Raw genomic sequence first — 19,479 nt, forward strand, 5'->3', positions numbered from 1 at the left:
AAAATCTGAGTATGCATTCTTCTCCAGTGCAGATAGATAATTCTCTAGGATGTGATATATGCTAGGAGCACAAAATAAGTATACTTAAAATCTAGAAAATAGAAATCATATAAAATATTCTCCCAGATCATTCTTTGGAGATAGAAATAAACCACAAACAAAAGCAGGAAAAAGTCAAACTCCTGGAAACTAAACAACATACTAATATACAAACTCTGGTTTAATAAATAATCAAAGAAAAAAATTTTAAAAATCCCAGATATAGTTGGAATAAAAACATGGCCTATGAGAATTTATGGGTCACAGCAAAAGCTGTACTGAGGGGGGATTATAGCAATATAGGCGTTCATTAAAAAAAAAGATTAAATGTAGATAAGAACAATCTGGGCTGGAGTGATAGCACAGCAGGTAGGGCATTTGCGTTGAGCGCAGCTTCCCCGGACAAGCTGGGTTTGATTCCTCCACCCCTCTCGGAGAGCCTGGCAAGCTACCGAGAGTATCTCGCCTGCACGGCAAAGTCTGGCAAGCTACCCATGACGTATTCAATATACCAAACATAGTAACAACAAGTCACACAATGGAAATGTTACTGGGCCCTCTCAAGCAAATCCATGAACAACGGGAGGACTGTGACCGTGACTGAAGAACAATCTAACCTCTTTCTCAAGAAACTAGTATAATGGGAAATGAACCCTAAAATAAGAAGAAATAATAGGAACACATTAAAAAGTATTGTAAGAGGTAAAGGAGCTTCTTAAAGACAAGAAAAACATCTCAGCACTTAGCATTGAGTATGGCACTAACCTATGATTTGATTTCCCTATGCAAGATTAAGCAAGGTTTGCTTGCACCTAGCTTGATAAGGTGTTTTATAACATATTCAATAATGAATTAATGTTTTATAATGAAAGTTGAAGGCCAAGGTGTTCTAATGTTCGTTTGTTTTTTTTTTTTTCACTTCTAAAGAGTTTTATATTACAGTATTTCTTTAATACAGATATTCAAACAGTAGCACTGTCCTCCCATTGTTCATTGATTTACTCGAGTGGGCCCAGTAACATCTTCATTGTGAGACTTGTTACTGTGTTTGGCATATCAAATGCGTCAATGGTAGCGTGCCAGGCTTTGCCATGCGGGCAAGATACTCTTGGTAGCTTGCCGGGCTCTCTCGAGAGGGACAGAGGAATCAAACTCGGAATGGGCAGGTCAGCTGCATGCAAGGCAAACGCTCTATCTGCTGTGTTATCATAACATTTTCAAGCATGAAGCTAATTTCCCTTTTTTGATTAAAACAATTTTTATAATTTTAATAGCACTAATTAATATTTTCTCCATAAAATATTCTTAGTTCTTTTTTATTAAATTTTACAGTTGTAGAATTTTTTAAAAATAATTTTTATTAATGAAACACAATGAGGTACAGTTCTAGACTTAAAAATTGTTGTGCTTGGGTTTTGATTATACAATGATCAAATATCCATCCATCCACCAGTGCCCATTTTCCACCACCATGGATCCGAGTATCCCTCCCACCCCCATCACCCCATCCCACTCTGCCTCTGTGGCAGGGCATTCCCTTTTGTTCTCTCTCTCCTTTTGGGTGTTGTGGTCTGAAAAAGAGGCATTGAGTGGCAATCATGTTCAGTCCATAGTCTACTTTCACCGGGCATCTCCCATCCAGGGAGGATCCTCCAAACACCCTTTATTTTATGCCCCCTTCTCTGTCTGAGCTTCCCTTTCCCATAGAATGCCCAGCTGGCCTCTAAGCCATGGAGTATTCCTCCTGGTACTGATCTCAGCAATTCTTGGGTATTAATCTCCTATTTTGTTACTTTATGTCCCCCAGATGAATGCAATCTTTCTATGTCTATCCCTCTCTTTCTGACTCATTTCGCTTAGCATGATACTTTCCATGTAGCAACACTTGTATATAAATTTCACAATTTCTTTTCTAACAGCTACATAGTACTCTATTGTGTAGATGTACCAAAATTTCTTTAACCAGTCATTTGTTCTTGGGCACTCAGGTGTTTTCCAGATTCTGGCTATTGTAAAGAGTGTTGCAATGAACAAACAAGTGCAGATGTCACTTCGACTATACATTTTTGCCTCTCTGGGATAAATTCCCAGGAGTGGTATTGCTGGGTCAAATGGGAGCTCAATTTCTAATTTTTTGAGAATCGTCCATACTGTTTTCCAAAAGGGCTGAACCAGTCGGCATTCCCACCAACAGTGAAGGAGTGTCCCTTTCTCGCCACATTGGCACCAGCATTGGTTGCTTTTGTTCTTTTGGATGTGGGCCAGTCTCTGAGGTGTGAGATGGTATCTCATTGTGGTTTTGATCTGCATCTCCCTGATGATTAATGATGTAGAGCATTTTCTCATGTGCTTTTTTGCCACTTGGATTTCTTCTTTGAGAGAGTTTCTGTTCATTGCATTGCCCCATTGTTTGAAGGGGTTGATTGTTTTCTTGTTGTGGAGTTCAACCAGTACTTTATATATCCTTGATATCAACCCCTTGTCAGATGTGTATTCAGCGAATATCCTTTCCCATTCTGTAGACTGTCTTTGTATTTTGGTCACTGTTTCTTTGGAGGTGCAGAAGCTTCTTAGTTTAAGATAGTCCCATTTATCTATCTCTGTTTTCACTTGCTCGGCCAGTGGCCGGGCATCTTTGAAGATACAATTAGCTTCAATGTCATGGAGGGTTTTGCCAACTTTGTATTCAATATACCTTATGGTTTCCGGTCTGATGTTGAGGTTTTTAATCCATTTTGATCTTACATTTGTACATGGTGTTAGGCATAGTTCTGAGCCCATTTTTTGGCATGTAGCCATCCAGTTTTGCCACACAATGTGTAAAAGAGGCTTACCTTACTCCACTTCACATTTCTTGCACCTTTATCAAAGATTAGATGATCATACAATTGAGGGGAGATGTCAGTGTATTCAACCCTGTTCCATTGGTCTGCAGCTCTGCCTTTGTTCCAGTACCATGGTGTTTTAATTATTACTGCTTTGTAGTAGAGTTTGAAGTTAGGGAGGTTTATTCCTCCCATTTTCTTTTTCCCAAGAATTGCTTTAGCTATTCGTGGGGGCTTATTGTTCCATATGAATTTCAGGAGTGTTTGCTCAACTTCTTTGAAGAATGTCATGGGTATCCTTATAGGGATTGCATTGAATTTGTACAGTGCTTTGGGAAGTATTGCCATTTTGACAATGTTAAGTCTCCCGACCCATGAGTAGGGGGTATCCATTTTCTCCTGCCCTCCTTTATTTCCTGAAGTAGCATTTTGCAGTTTTCTTTATACAGGTCCTGTACTTCCTTAGTTAAGCTGATTCCTAGGTACTTGATTTTCTGGGGCACAATTGTGAATGCGATTGTTATTTTCATGTCACTTTCTTCTCTCTCACTGTTTGTGTATAGGAAAGCCATGGACTTTTGTGTATTGTTTTTATAGCTTTCAACTTTACTCTACAAGTCTATTGTTTCTAGGAGTTTTTTGGTGGAGGTTATTGGGTTGTCTAAGTATAGTATCATATCATCTGCGAATAGTGAGGGCTTGATTTCTTCCTTTCCTACCTGAATGCCCTTAATATCTTTATCTTACCTAATCGCTATTGCAAGTACTTGCAGTACTATTTTGAACAGCAGTGGAGGAGTGGGCATCCTTGTCTCATCCCTGATCTTAGAGGGAAGGCTCTAAGTTTTTCCCCACTGACGATGATGCTTGCTATAGGCTTGTGGTAGATGGCATTAACTATATTGAGGAAAGTCCCCTCTATCCCCATTTTGGCGAGGGTTTTCATCATAAAGGGGTGCTGGATCTTGTCAAATGCTTTCTCTGCATCTATTGATATGATCATATGCTTTTTATCTTTTCTTTTGTTGATATGATGGATTATGTTGATTGATTTCCAAACGTTAAACCATCCTGCATCCCTGGGATGAATCCTACTTGGTCACGTGTATGATCTTTTTGATGAGTCATTGGATTCTATTTGCAAGTAGTTTGTTGAGGATCTCTGCATCTGTGTTTATCAGGGATATCGGCCAGTAATTCTCTTTCTTTGTGGTATCTCTGTCTGCTTTTGGTATCAGGGTAATATTTGCTTCGTAGAAACTGTTCAAAAGTGTTTTTGATATTTCAATTTCATGGAAAAGCTTAAAGAGGATTGGGAATAATTCCTCTTTAAAGATTTGGAAGAATTCACTATTGAATCTATCCGGGCCGGAACTTTTGTGCTTGGGGAAACTTTTTATTACCATTTCAATTTCCTTATGTTGATAGGTCTGTTCAGGTATTCAAGATGTTGTTGGTTCAGCCTTAGGAGTCTGTAGGAGTCTAGGAATTTATCCATTTCCTCGAGGTTTTCATGTTCTGTGACATAAAGCTTCTCAATGTATTTCCTGAGGATCCTTTGAATTTCTTTAGTTTCTGTTGTAATGGCCCCCTTTAAATTTCTGAATCAGTTTATTTTGTTTTCTCTTTCCCTTTCTTTGTGAGTTTTGCTAGAGGCTTATCGATCTTGTTAATATTCTTGAAGAACCAGCTCTTGGTTTCATTGATCTTTCGGATTGTTTTTTGGGTTTTCATCTCGTTAATCTCTGCTCTTAGTTTTATTATTTCCTTCATCCTGTTCGGATTCTGCTCCTTTTGTTGGTCCTTCTCCAAGCTCTTAAACTGTGAGGTTAGGTTATTTATGTGGGGTCGTTCCTCCTTCCTGAGGAATGCTTGTAGAGCTATAAACTTTCCTCTTAACAGCTTTTTCTGTGTCCCATAAGTTTTGGTAACTCGTGTCCTCATTTTCATTCGTTTCTAGGAATCTTTTGATTTCCTCTTTGATTTCCTTTCTAAGCCACTTGTTCTTCAATAGCGCACTGTTTAATTTCCAGGTATTTGATTTAGTTTTCTGTTTTTGTGTGTGATTTACTTCTAATTTCATTGCATTATGGTCTGAGAAGATTGTTGATACAATCTCTATCTTCTTAATTTTATGGAGGTATGTTTTGTGGCTCAGCATGTGGTCTATCTTGGAGAATGTTCCATGTAAGCTTGAGAAGAATGTGTATTCAGCTTTTTGAGGATGAAGTGTCCTGTATATATCTACTAAGTCCCTTTCTTCCATTGTTTCCCTCAGATGAAGTAGGTCCTTGCTAAACTTGAGTCTGGTTGATCTATCAAGAGGTGATAAAGCGATGTTGAAGTCTCCTACTAGTGTTGTGTTGCTATTGATGTCTTTCTCCAAATCCGTGAGTAGTTGTTTTAAGTACTTTGCTGGTCCTTCATTAGGTGCATATACATTTATTATTGTAAGTTCTTCCTGCTGTACAGAATCTTTGATCAATAAGAAATGGCCTTCACTGTCTCTTGTGAACTTCTTCACTCTGAAATCGATGTGGTCTGATATTAGGATCGCTACCCCTGCTTTTGTATGGGAACTGATTGCCTGTAGAATTGTTTTCCAGCCTTTGACTCTGAGCCTGTGTTTTCTTTGACTATTGAGATGTGTTTCTTGCAGGCAACAGAATGTTGGGTTCAACTTTCTAATCCATTCTGCCACTCTGTGTCTTTTAATTGGTGCGTTTAGCCCATTGACATTGAGAGAGATTATTGTTATGGGGTTTTTTCCCCATTTTTCTGTTGAAATTTGGTGTATTTGAGGGGCCTGTCTTGTCTTAAAGTAGCCCATTTAGCTGTTCTTGTAACCGTAGTTTTGAGTCTATGAAGTTCCTGAGCTGTTGTTTGTCTGTGAAACTGTGTGTTGTTCTTCTGTTATGAATGAGAATCTCGCTGGTTAAAGTATTTTTGGTGTGGCATTTATTTCACTGAGTTTTTTCACTATATTCCACCACTATTTTCAGGCCATGAGGATTTCATCAGACAAATCAGCTGTAAATTTTAAGGATACTCCTTTGCAGGAAATTTCTTTCTTTGATCTTGCTGCTTTCAGAATTCTGTCTCTATCTAAGGTTTTGGTCATTTTGATCAGGATGTGTCTCGGGGTATTTTTATTCAGATTTCTTCCAGCTGGTACCCTTCGGGCCTCCTGAATATGGTCACAAGTTTTCTTCAGCTCTGGACACGTTGTAGCAATGATGTCTTTGACAATTTCTCCTTCATCAGGGTTATCTTCCTATCCCTCTGGGACTCCAATAATTCTTATGTTACCCCTCTTGGCTTCATCACGATCTTCTCTTGCCATCTGTTCCCAAATTATGAGTCTCTTTTCCATTTTCTGCTCTTTTCTGGAGAGTCTCTGAACTTCATCTTCGAGATCACTGATTCTGTTCTCAGCAGCTGTTACTCTGCTGCTGAGGCCTTCCACTGAGTTTTTCAATTCGCCTACCAGGTTTTTCAGGTCTGACATTTCTGTTCGCATTTTCCTCATTTCTGCCTTCAAATCCTCTTGTCTTTTATTGGCATTGCTTTCCATTGTTTATTTTAGCTCCCTAAGCATCCTGAGTAGTTCCCTTCTGAAATTCTTGTCAGAGAGGTTGTCTAACACTACAGTACTGTTGCTGTCTTCTGGGACAGCCTCTTCAATAAGAAAGTTCGGTGGGCTTTTTCATTGCTTTACCATTGTGACCAGTGAGGTTTAGACTTTCATGGTCACTGTTACTATTCTGCTTGATATGCAGAATGAATTGAGATAGGCTTAACGAATTATTGGCTAATGCGTATCTAGTGGTTGAGCTAACCTAGAGAAGATTCCATCTAAGAGGGTAACTTATGGTTCCTATGGGATATGTAGTGGGAGAATAATTTGCGGCTCTGGAAAGGGTCCCTGGCGCTCGGCGCCGGGCAGTACCTATTTGAATGAGGAGAGAATGCCTGGAGCCGTTCAGCTTTGTTTCTGTGAGATGTGCCTCAGTTTCCATCCCGCACAGATCCTAGAGTTGTAGAATTTAATCTACTTCCTTAAATTCTAATATCTATAGCACAGAATTTATAATATTTAATATATATGTATGACTTAAAAGCACAGACAGTTTTGAAAAAATATTTCATCAACTTATTGATTTATAATTTGTGAATTTCAGGAGTTTAACTCTAGTTATCTATAATACTATAGGTATCACCACCTCCATAATAAAAAAATCTTTCCCATATGTGAGATTATAAGAGAAACAAAAATAGTATAGGGACAACAAATGGTTAAATTAACTCTGTCACTGTCACTGTTCTCCTGTTGTTCATCGATTTGCTCGAGCGGGCCTAGTAACATTGTGAAACGTGTTACTGTGTTTGGCATATCAAATATGTCACGGGTAGCTTGCCAGGCTTTGCCATGTAGGCAAGATACTCTCGGTAACTTGCTGGGCTCTTGAGGGGGATGGAAGAATCGAACTCGGGTCAGCTAGGTCGGCTATATGCAAGGCAAATTCCCTACCCACTAGAACTGGATATTTTGTGAATGGAACTTGCATCGGAGGGGAACTTGAGACACTGGTTGATTAGTAGTATTATTGTAAATCCTAGTACCTCAAAAATCATTAGAAAGCAGAATAATTATTTTCTATCATTTGTAACCAGTTACCTAATATGCTAACAACTAATTTTAATTTTGTCATTTTGATCATTATGAAATTGAATCTTCTTTAAATTGTTTTCTTAAAGAGCATAATTTTTTTCCCCTTCACTTAGGAAAAAATTAATATAGCTCATAGAGCTTCATTTGGCAAAATCTAGAGCATATGTAATTTTCTCTTTAAGTCTGAAATTTGTTAATAAAGGCAAAGAGATATAGACAAGGACTAAACATATTTGTATCTTATCAGTGTGTACATTTTTAGTTGGGCTGGAGCAAAAGCACAGCAGGTAGGGCATTTCCCTTGCTTGTGACTGACATGGCCGACTCGAGTTTGATTCCTCCGTCCCTCTTGGAGAGCCCAGCAAGCTACCAAGAGTATCTCGCCTGCATGGCAAAGCCTGGCAAGCTACCTGTGACGTATTCGATATGCCAAACACAGTAACAAGTCTCACAATGTTACTGAGCCCACTTGAGCAAAATTGGTGAACAATGGGAGGACAGTGACAGTGACAGTGACATTTCTAGTCAGGTAAAATGATAATCATGAATACATATATTGCATTACAATAGCATCTTCTGGTTTCCTCTTACCTGGAATATGCTTATAATTATTAACCCAGGAATTAAGAACTGGGAAATCTATTTTCTGATATGATTGGCCCCATCTCTAAAATTCCATTTTCCTCTTTTTAATCTTATGATTATGATTGTCTAGGCCGTGATATATACATTTAATTTTGGTTCATTGTTAACAGTAATGCTAAATTATTTATCATTCTTATTTGTATTTATTTTGAAAGCACATTTTGAAAGTAATGGCATTTGTTACATATATAAAACACTATAATCCCTCTGCCATTATGCAGGTAGCAAAAACTGAGTTTATTTTTAAGTGTTTAAATTCATATGTACTTTTAGTTTTAAATATGACTGTATGGGTTTACAGGTTTTATTAAAATATATATATATATATATATATATAAATATCTGGATTCTTCCTACTAACACAACAACTTAATCCTTTATATCGTTGCTATGTCTGGTAAGAGAAAAAATGTTTAATCAGAATCCAGAATCTAATTGTATTTTAAAGTTTGGTTTTATTTTTAGAATTTAGAATATTTTCTAAGAAAACTTGGATACAATTCCAAAGAGATGCTACACAGTACTTTTTATTAAATACCAAGTGAAGTGCATGGTTTGTTTTTTTAAATCAGGTGTTTGGGAGAGATCTATAGCAATCTGATAAACTGATTGGCATTTTGGTATGAACTTGTTCCAGCTGTCATAAGGAAAGCTGGAAGTCTGGTATATGTTAACCTCTCTGCAAATGATTCCACAACTCCACCTCACGAGAGTCCAGAATTCAGAATTCACCTATTCTTGTTAGAATATTCCCTAGATGACTTGACTTTTGTGTTCCTCCACAATTCTATGTATTACTCAATAGCGCAATCATTCTTTCTAATATTTCAAACTCATTAATCTGAAACATTCCTTTGAGGCCATCCTTGACCTAGCGTGTGTTTCTTTACTTTAATAATTTTGAAAGCTTATACTCTGTGATGCTGTACTATGAAAAGTATCTTGACAACTCATTCGTTTCAATAACATTGGTTTTATTTAACATGTTAACCAGAATGACCTTGAAAATATCAGATTTATTTTGGGTTACTTAAAATAAAGTATTTTAATTATTTACTTTAACATTATGTTATTATATTCATCCAATTTAATTTCCAAGTATATTTGTATCTTGTTTATTAACCCTTATAAAATGCCAGCATTTGCTTTTGTATAAAATATAGCTTTTTATAGTTGTGCTCTTAGCACTTTGCACCAATTACCTTTAGAATTAAAATATGTAACTAATTTTATTTGTACTCCTCCTAAAGTTTACATTCTCTCTTTTAATATTCACATTTATAAATATAAAAGCAAGTTTAGAATTTAGAGATAGACCAGTGGACAGTGTAAACATTAAAGTGGATATACTAGGTTTTATTTTTCATTTCAAGCAAGAGTAACTTAAAAATAAATTCACTTTATAAAGCAATGAGCATAATTATTTCCATTTTATTACCCTGTTCTAATGAAATGTTTCAAATCAATCCCATAAGACAGAGTTGTTGAAATTTAAGAGTAACAGAATACTTTTGAAAAATATGTTTTAATTCTGTAAATAACTATCTTGTTTTAAATTAATTCTGTGTTAAAATCAAAGTATTAAAACATAATAGTTTTTACTAGATTTTAAGACAAACTAATTAGTTCCTGAGAGATAACCTCTTTCTCACAAAATGACTGGAAAAACAAAACAAAGCTTATTTTAATGGAAAATAATTTTGAGTTAACTGTATAAATTATTCAGAAAAAATATTTCATTCAAATATAAGTAGAATAAATGATATAAATAATATAAATAAGATAAAATTAAGTTCTTGTAAAAATAATCATCTGTGATAAAAAAGAAAATAAAAGCAAAAAATTAATACTGAAAATAACATGAATTTGAATGTAGTTGTTGTTTTTTCTATGAAAAAACCCAGGGGGAAAAATATATATATAATCAATATAAATGATCACAAAACATTTTAACTCTTTTATATTCTTTTCTTTCTATAAATATAAAATATATATATTTTTTGCTAAAATATTTGAAATAACTTATCTGAATGAATACTCAAATATAATTAAACATATTAAAAATGGCCTAAAATCTCACAATAGTGACTTATAAATAGTATCTATAGGTTTGTAGAAAAATAAAGTTAGGAGGGAAGGGAAATAGTACTGTAATTAGGGTTGATGGCTATCAAGAAAACTTGGGTACAATTCCTAAGGGCACAGTTCCCCAAACACCTCCAGGTGTGACCTTGTGGTCCCAGCACTTTGGTGTGACCTGGCAATTCGTGGTCTGGCAGGACCTGAGTTAATATAAAATAACTTCTGATCCTTGCATGGAATTGCCTTATAAATTGGCTGAGAATCTCCTATGGGCACAAACCCTACCTCCTGAGCACAATTTAGCACTGCCCCTTTCAACGCTCCCCCACACCCAAATAAAAATAAAGGTGCTAGATGCAAAAGACAAAAAAACAAAAACACAACAGTGTGGGGAATTAGACACATTCTGCAACAGTTCTTATATGTTGAGAAGGTGTTAGATCTTTGAAGCTTCCAAAAGTCAAGCAGAATTTTAGTCTTATGGCCAAATATTCAGGAATTAATATTTTGTCCAAGTAGCACTATAAAGGTCTAAACCCAAAACTACTGTCTATTTTAGACATGAGTTGTGTATATATTTTTAAAAAAATTTAAAGTGAGACAGAAGTCAATGTCTCTAGAAATATCTGAATTTTTGCTATCAGAGTAACAGAATACTTTTGAAAAATATATTTTAATTCTGTAAATAACTATCTTGTTTTAAATTAATTCTGTGTAAAATCAAAGTATTTGATTTGAATAAATATGCTTCGTTCATATTTATATGTAATGATAATTTTTTTAGCACAAGTTGGAGATCAGGCACTGTATATTTTGGTGTGCTAATTATATATATGTGTGTGTGTGTGTGTGTGTGTGTGTGTGTGTGTGTAGGATAACACTGTTCTGTCCTTTTTGCATAACCTCAGGAGTAGTTGATAGTTTATTGGACTGAGGAAAAGAGAAAAACACCTTAAGAGGTATTTTGCCCTTGGGCAGTAAGGAAGGGCTTTCTTATGTTGATTTGGCTATCTGACTGGGTAGAGTGTCAGCCCAGACTAGAAGGGAGCTGGAGAATGAGAGAGCAGGGCAGAAAGATGGACCATGGAGAGACTAGCAAGGAGGACTTGTGCTTGAGAGAACCTAGGCCCTCCATAACAAGTTTCCTCTATGGGAGAAAATTCCTTGTAATAAACTGCTATAGAGATCAACCGGCCTGGCTCTCATCTCTTCCTTTGTCTGCCCTTGGCCAACAGCCATCCCAATCCAGGCCACACACAGCGGCTCTAGGGCACTGAACATGAGCAGTGTGAACATGAGCCTTCCAGAGAGCCTGTGAACACACAACTTTCAGCGTGCTTAGTTTTTTACATATATGTATCAAGGATCAGGGACGCTGTCTCATTTGCCAAGGTGTCGAAAATCAGATGGGCTGGTCACGTAATGAGATTTAAAGATGACCGTTGGACTAGAGCTGTTACTGATTGGATTCCACGGGATGTCAAAAGACCACATGGCCGCCCACCTACCAGATGGTCAGACTTCTTCATCAAGATCATGAACCATCGGTTTGAGGCCCTTCATATTCCCGGAGCGAACAGATGCCATTGGGCTACACTAGCACGCGACAGGGACAAATGGAGACGTTACTGGCGCCCGCTCGAGCAAATCGACGACTAATGGGAAGTTAAGTGATTAAGTGATGTATATACAGTTACCTTACATACATTATCTTGATTCTTAATTATATTATGGATATTATACATATACAAATGTATACAAATGTAGAAAGAGAAATAGACTTTAAATTATTTGTGTATAGTCAGACAAGTGAGACTATCCTCCCCCTTCCTCTCAGAGAGACGGAGCAGGAACCCAGTGCTCCCTGGAGCCTCCCGTTCCAGTTCGGGTCACAGCAGTGCACCCAGCTCAGGGGACTAGGACAGAGAAACAACCGGAGGAGTGTGTGAGGTTTCCTGGCCATGGGGTCTCAACTCCATCCTGCCTGTAGTTTTCTCCTCAGGCAGCCTTGACTCAGCCTCTCCAAGCGTTCTCTGTGTTCCTGCAGAACTGAAAGCGTTTTGTGCTCGTATTGGGCGTGTTTCCTGACCCGGGAAGTAGCAGGAGCCGAACCTGTCCCTTCTCTCAGACCCCACCGACAGTTTGCAGCTTTCTTTTTTTTTTTAATTTTATTTTCATAAGTTCACATTAATTGATTGCATTCAATATTTCAACAACAGCCCCACCACCACTATGCCTTTATTTCAAATTTTCCCACTGTCATTCAAGTCTGCCTGCCAGGGACAGACGCTAGGTAATTTATTTACTATTACTTATTATGAATATCATGAGAGGTTGCCGTGTTTCTAAAATTATCGTGTGTGGACCTGGTCTCTCTGCAATTGGGTATCTGAAACTTGGATACAACAGGCCCAATCCACTGGGGCGGGGAAGCCAGTCCAGAATGGAGGGGGGGGGGGGAGGGAATTTGAAGGTCATAAAATTGTAAATGGTTGGGGTCCAGGGACATCTCTGTAGGTTGCTAATCCACTCTGAGATTCATTTGGGAGTCTCAGGCTCAAGGCCATTGATTTGCTGAGATAGTGCCCGGAGGCAGATTGTGAGCGTGACAGGCAGGACTCCAAATGGGCAGGGAGACGGGAAGGGCTGGCCACTCTCCACTGCCACCAATTGGCCTGGAGTCCTAGTCCTTGAACCCGTGTACCAGGGTTTTGCTTCATTTGCAGCTATCTTGGTTTGGGGGCGTCTGTTCCATCTTCAGAACCTCAGATGCTCCTGTGACCTTCAAACTCCCTCTCACCCCCCCCCCCCCCCCCCCATTCCAGGCTGGCCTCCCCGCCCCAGTGGATTGGGCCTGTTGTGTCCAAGTTTCAGATACCCAATTGCGGAGAGACCAGGTCCACACACAATAATACAAAAGCAAAGGAACTTTATTACTAGCCTGAGCCAGTGGTAGCTCGAGCTAGGATCCAAGTCTCATCCAACACAGTGGAGTCTTGACAAGAACCTGACTCCAAATCACAAGCAGTTTATATCGGGTTGAGAGTTAAGAAGCAATTTATTGGTCTATTTTTAGCATCGACCCTATTACAATGGTGGTCAGCAATTAGGCAATGGTTAATAACAGTTTCTAAGAAGGGTACAGTGACCCTTCATGACCAGCCAGACCCAACTGCTCAATTCCTTATCTTAGCAAATTACTTGGGCTGGAGCAATAGCACAGTGGTAGGACTTTTGCCTTGGAACAATGGGAGAACAGTGACAGTGACAGTCAGACAAGTGAAAAATGAATAAAGTCTAGATTCAAATTCAGATAGTATGAGTAAAAAGCTATATATATATGTATATATATACACACACAAACTCAATTTTAAAACAAGGAAAGTCAAAACCTAGGGTGTGATTTTATTTGAATAGAAATGATGTTGAACACCATACTAGAATAATGTGATTGCTTATAATCATATTTGGAATTATAGTCAATAAAATACTAAAAAACACCTATTAGAGACATGGTGAATTCACAATTTAAAACACAAAGAAATAGGTAATTGAATATCTCAGTAAATGAGAAGTTTGTGTTGTTGGAATTTTTTCTTCAATTTGTCTAAATTCATTTATCACTTATTCAAAACATATCTACTTTGCTCTACCACAAGTCAGAAACTGTTCAAAGGATTAAACAAATAGTAAACAGAAATATGTCGTTATAAATATATTTCCTATTAAGGGGCAGTCAAATATTAGTTAAATATTATTACATCTCTTTACAGATGATGATTTAAAAAAGTAAAGCAATTTTAAGGTAGAAAGAAAAAGAGTATTTATAAAAGGGTTAAAAATTGTTTTGTGATCATTTATGTCGAATGAAGACCCAAGATCAGTGAATAAATATCATAACTCAATGCATAATGGAAGAGGGTATAAGCAAAGGGACTCGATAATTGTAAATTTGCTAAAATCATAAAGTCAGAAAAAACATTAAAGGTGATATTAGAAAGACATGAATGAATAAGATAAACAAAGAGCCAAACACAACCATGCTATATGATTCCCATAGGAGACTAGATAGGAAGTCACTAGATTTTTGACATAGAAGTATATTACAATATTTTTTTCATTATTATCGTTTGTGAGTTGATTCTCTCTGGTTCTCTGCTTAGAGATCACTTTTGGTGGTGTTTGGAGACCATTGTAGTAACGAGAACTGAACTTGGATCAAATGCATGCAAGGAATATACCTTATCTATTGTATTCTAATTCTGACCCAAACATTTTAAAAATCACTTCAGCTAATATAGAGGCAATGCTATTAAATAAGGTACTATCAGTCAAAAATAAAAGTGATAAGGTTCAGATACATTCTAGAAGTTGAGAACAGTGTAAATTGCTCAACATTTGGTCTTAAATTTTGAACATAAAAAATTCCCACTCAAACTCACTGGCTTGAGTAACGATGAACAGCGATGCCAAATTTGTTGTGATTGATAGAAATAATCAAGTTTCTATTTTAGGAACATTTCATGTGAAATGTCTGTTAAGAATGAAAGTAAGGACAGATTTGGCAGTCATATTATCAAGTCAAGAGAATGTGAGGAAGTTTTAACATAAAAATTCAATGATAGGAGTTACCAAATTATGTAATGGTTTATAAAATTCTAAACTTGAATGAAATCTTATAGGAATTGATGGTAAAAACCCATAAAGATTGATTTTGGCTCTTTCTAGTAACCTCCATAATTTGGAAGAGGAAAAAACCGAAAATAAATTTGAGAAGAAATAGACAACAATATAAAAACTTAAAATGTGTACTATATTGAAATCGACGACATGAAAATGTCTCAAGGATGAAAAACATATGTCAATTGTTTCTGAAAGTCAAGTAACATTATGACTTTATATGTATCATATAATCATAGAATTTCCCAACATGAGGATTGTCATTATTCTTGAATGGAACAATTTAAATGTAACGGTTATGATTAAAACACTAAACAATCAAATGGAGACAGAAAAAGCAAACATTGAGGATTTTTCAAAAATGCAAACAAAGAAATTATGCACAAATAAGATTGGAAATAAGGTGTATACAATTTTTTCTTTGGTGAGAGTTTTATATAGTGTTTATAGAAGTGAACCAGTAATCAGAAAAAAATAGGTTTGAAATGGAAAAGATAACTGAGAAACTCTAGCGATAGACAGGAAAATGAAATGTATACAAGTGAATGGGTTGGTCATAGGAACATAGATGTAGAAACTATTTCATTCATTACTATAGGGAAGAAATTCAGGATGTATAAAATGGAAGCATGATGGGAGATTATATGAAAAGAGAATGCCTATTTCTTTGGTTTCAGTTAGTAAACCAAAAATATGGTTATTATTTGAGAATATGAAGGAAAGTATGGTGCTAGAAATATATCTATGAAGTGTTCCAAAATCTTAGACTGGGAAAATGACAGTATATATGTTTTAGAATCAAGATTACTGCTGAGGTCATCACTAGGATAAGTGATCTTGTGGTTAAAATCGAGACTACCAGGCCCTTGTATGTTTTCTAGAGTCATTGGGAATCATGTCATTGGGAATCATGTAGATATAGACATTGATATGGTGAGATTGTTTTAACTTTTCCAACTAAATGCAGATAGAGGAACAAGAGCAAGTAAATATAAATTTTATTCAATGAATAAATGAGTTTATTGTATCAGGAATTAAAAAGGATTTAAAAATGGAAAATTGAAGGGTGAATTTCAGTAAAAAGGGTAAAAGATTTACTAATTAGTGCTCTCATAGGGTGGAAGAGTTGCTATGTGCACTGGAAAAAAATGTGTATTCTTTCTTTTTGGGGTGTAAAACCCTGTATAGGTCTGTTAGCCCTCACTCTTCTATTTCTTCCTTCAAAACCAGTGTTTCTTTGCTGAGTTTTGTTCTGTTGATCTATCCAGAGAGGGACTAACAGTATTAGTTATAAAGTTTGGACTTGGCATTTAGGACTATGAATCTGTCTATACTATCATCTTTAAAATAGAAGGAGAGTGTTTTAAGTTAGTTATGGGCTACTGAAATCATGAGCTTTAGAAAAGTCACTGTACTGTCAGATGGAGCTAATATTCTTTTTTCCCATGTTAATTACAGAAATGGATGTGTAATTTATTGTTGTTGTTTTTTCTCAAACAACCAGCTCTTGGCTTCATTGACCTTTCAGATTATTTTTTGGGTTTCCATATCATAATTTCTGCTCTAGGTTTTATTATTTCATTCCTTCGGCCGGGCTTGGGTTCCTTTTGTTGGTCTTTTTCTAAGATCTTGAGATGTGAAGTCAAGTTTTCTATGTAGACCCTTTCTTCCTTCCTGAGGAATGCTTGCAAGGCTATAAATTTTCCTCTTAACACGGCTTTATCTGTGTTCCATAGGTTCGGGTAGCTCGTGTCTTCATTCTCATTTGTTTCCAGATATCTTTTGATTTCTTCCCTGACTTCCTTCCTGACTCACTCATTGTTCAACATTGAACTGCTTAATTTCCAGGCTTTTGATTTGGTTTTCCACATCTGTGTGTAATTTGCTTCTATCTTCAGTGTATTGTGGTCTGAAAAGATAGTTGATACAATTTCTATCTTCCTGATTCTACTGAGGTATGTTTTGTGACCCAGAACATGGTCTCTTTTAGAGAATTTTCTGTGTGCACTGGAAAATAATGTGTATTCTTTCTTTTGAGGGTGTAAAACCCTGTATAGTTCTGTTAGCCCTCACTCTTTTATTTCTTCCTTCAAAACCAGTGTTTCCTTGCTGAGTTTTGTTCTTGTTGATCTATCCAGAGGTGATAACACGATGTTGAAGTCTGATTACTATTGTTTTGCTGGCAATGTTCTCCTTAAAATCTGTTAGCAGTTGTTTTAAGTATTTAGCTGGTCCCTCATTAGGTGCATATACATCTAAGAGTGTGATTTCTTCCTGTTGTACATACCTTTTGATGAATAGAAAATGGCCTTTTGCTGTTTCTTCTAATCTTTTTCAACTGGAAATCTATGTTGTCAGATACTAGTATGGCCACCCCAGCTTTTTTTGATGGAGTTTTGTGCTTACAGGATTGTTTTCTATCCTTTAACTTTGAGTCTGTGTTTGCTCTGACTGTTCAGATGAGTTTCTTGTAGGCAGTAGAATGTTGTTTCAGTTTCTGGATCCATTTTGCCACTCTGTATCTTTTGATTGGTGCATTTAGACCATTTACATTGAGAGAGATTATTGTCATGGGTTTTGTCCCATCTTCTGTAGCGGTTCTTTGTGCTTATAAGTATTTTCTTTCTTATCTTACAGGAGCCCTTTTAGTCCTTCTTTTAGGTTTGGTTTTGAGTCTATGATGTTCCTGAGTTGTTGTTTATCTATAAAATGGTATATCGTTCCATCAAGTTTGAGTGAGAGTTTAGCTGGATAAAGTATTCTTGGTGAGGCATTCATTTCATTGAGTTTTTTCATGATATCCCACCATTATCTTCGGGCTTGGAGGGTTTCCTCTGATAGGTCTTCTGTAAATCTAAGGGGTGCTCCTTTGTTTGTTATTCCCTTTTTTGACCTTGCTGCTTGCAGTATTGTGTCTTGATCCACAACATCCATCATGATATGCCTTGGAGTGTTTTTATTAGGGTCTCTTAGCTGGTACCCTTCTGGTTCCTTGGACCTGGATGTTTGCATTCTTTAACTTTGGGAACTTTTCAGTAAAGATTTCTTTCACTGGGCTTTTTCACTGGTGTTGCCTCACTGTTCTTCTGGTACTCTGATGATTCTAATGTTATTCCTCTTGGATCATCCCCTAGGCCTCTGATTCACCTTAGAGCTATTTTGAGGAAATTTCCCATTGTTTATTGTTGCCTGTACTATTTCTGTTGCTCATATTCAAGATCACTAATTCTGTCTTCAGCTGTAGACATTCTAATGCTTAGGGAATCCACTGAGTTTTCAATTTCACCTACAGAATCCTTTATTTGGGACACTTCTTTTTGTAGCTTTCTTATTTTTGCTCTCATTTCTTCCAATATTTTCTCGACTATCTGTTCCACTGTTTCTATCATTTCTTCCTTTAATTTTCTGGATGTCTGCTCCATTGATTCTTTGAATAGTTCCTTGAACATCTTCAGCATTTCATCTCAGAATCCTTTTCGGAGAATCCTATTTGTGGGTAACCCCTGTTGAGGGTTCGGGACTCTTTTCTTTGTCCTTTCCTTGTAGTGGATATTTGCAGTGTTTCTTCATTCTGTTGTGGTTGTATGAAGGTAAACTTTGAGGTTCCCTTACAGTGTTTCCTCTTATTATGGGAAAGTATTCTGAATATGGACAGTCGATAGTGCACAGCCTTCTCCTCTTCTAAAATATGTCCTTTCTCTCAGACATTAATCTGTGGCTTATTATAGACACGTAGTAAAGAATTGGAGGAGGTGCTCTTTTATATTGGCATTTAACAGCTTAAAAATATGTAACGCTTCATGAATTTGCATGTCATCCTTGTACGGGGGCCATGCTAATCTTCTCTGTATCATTCCAAGTTTAGTATATGTGCTGCCGAAGTGAGCACTGTGTAATTTGTTATATGATATGCTGATAAATGGAAAGCTTCAACCTTATTTTCAGATGGGAGTTCTTAATAATCTAAAATAATAACAATAATATAGGTAAAATTAACCTTTGTGTTAACGGTTCTTTATTGCTCTTAATAGAGTATATATTATTGTGACAAGAAATATAGTCTATATTTCATTGTCAGTCTATATGTTTAAATCTTTATTGAGGTACTATAATTTCTGTGATTTACAATGCTGTTAACAATGGTTTTATGCATACGTGAAATGGTTTCATGCATCATTGTAATATCACATCTTCTACCAGATTACCACTTCATTCTTTCAATATCCCAAAGGTCCATCATATTTACAGCCTCTCCACCCCCACCCACCACCCTTAGTTACATGTACCAACTCTTTATTTTGTTGCTCTCTTACTCTATACCTTTAAATCCCACCTATGACATGGATCATTCTGTATATATCCCTTTTCTTACTTCAATTGGTATAATGCCCTTTTGTTTCGTTCATATAGTGGCAAATGTTATGTTTTTGTTCTTACAGCTACATAATATTTCAATGTGTGTATATACCACAACTTCTTGATCCATTCTTCTGTAATTGGGCATTTGGGCTGTTCCAGTATCTTGACTGCAATGAA

The 19,479-nt window shown here is 36.6% G+C and overlaps 1 non-coding gene across 1 annotated transcript; it reads right to left on the reverse strand.

Moving 5' to 3' along the window:
- Positions 1–18,725: 18,725 nt before the first annotated feature.
- On the reverse strand, positions 18,726–18,832 carry LOC130029631 (U6 spliceosomal RNA). Its single transcript, XR_008793382.1, has one exon. It is a non-coding gene; the product is annotated as a U6 spliceosomal RNA (small nuclear RNA).
- Positions 18,833–19,479: the final 647 nt, after the last annotated feature.

Source organism: Sorex fumeus, unplaced genomic scaffold, assembly GCF_029834395.1.
Source record: "Sorex fumeus unplaced genomic scaffold, SorFum_2.1 ptg000003l, whole genome shotgun sequence".
NCBI lineage: Eukaryota > Metazoa > Chordata > Mammalia > Eulipotyphla > Soricidae > Sorex > Sorex fumeus.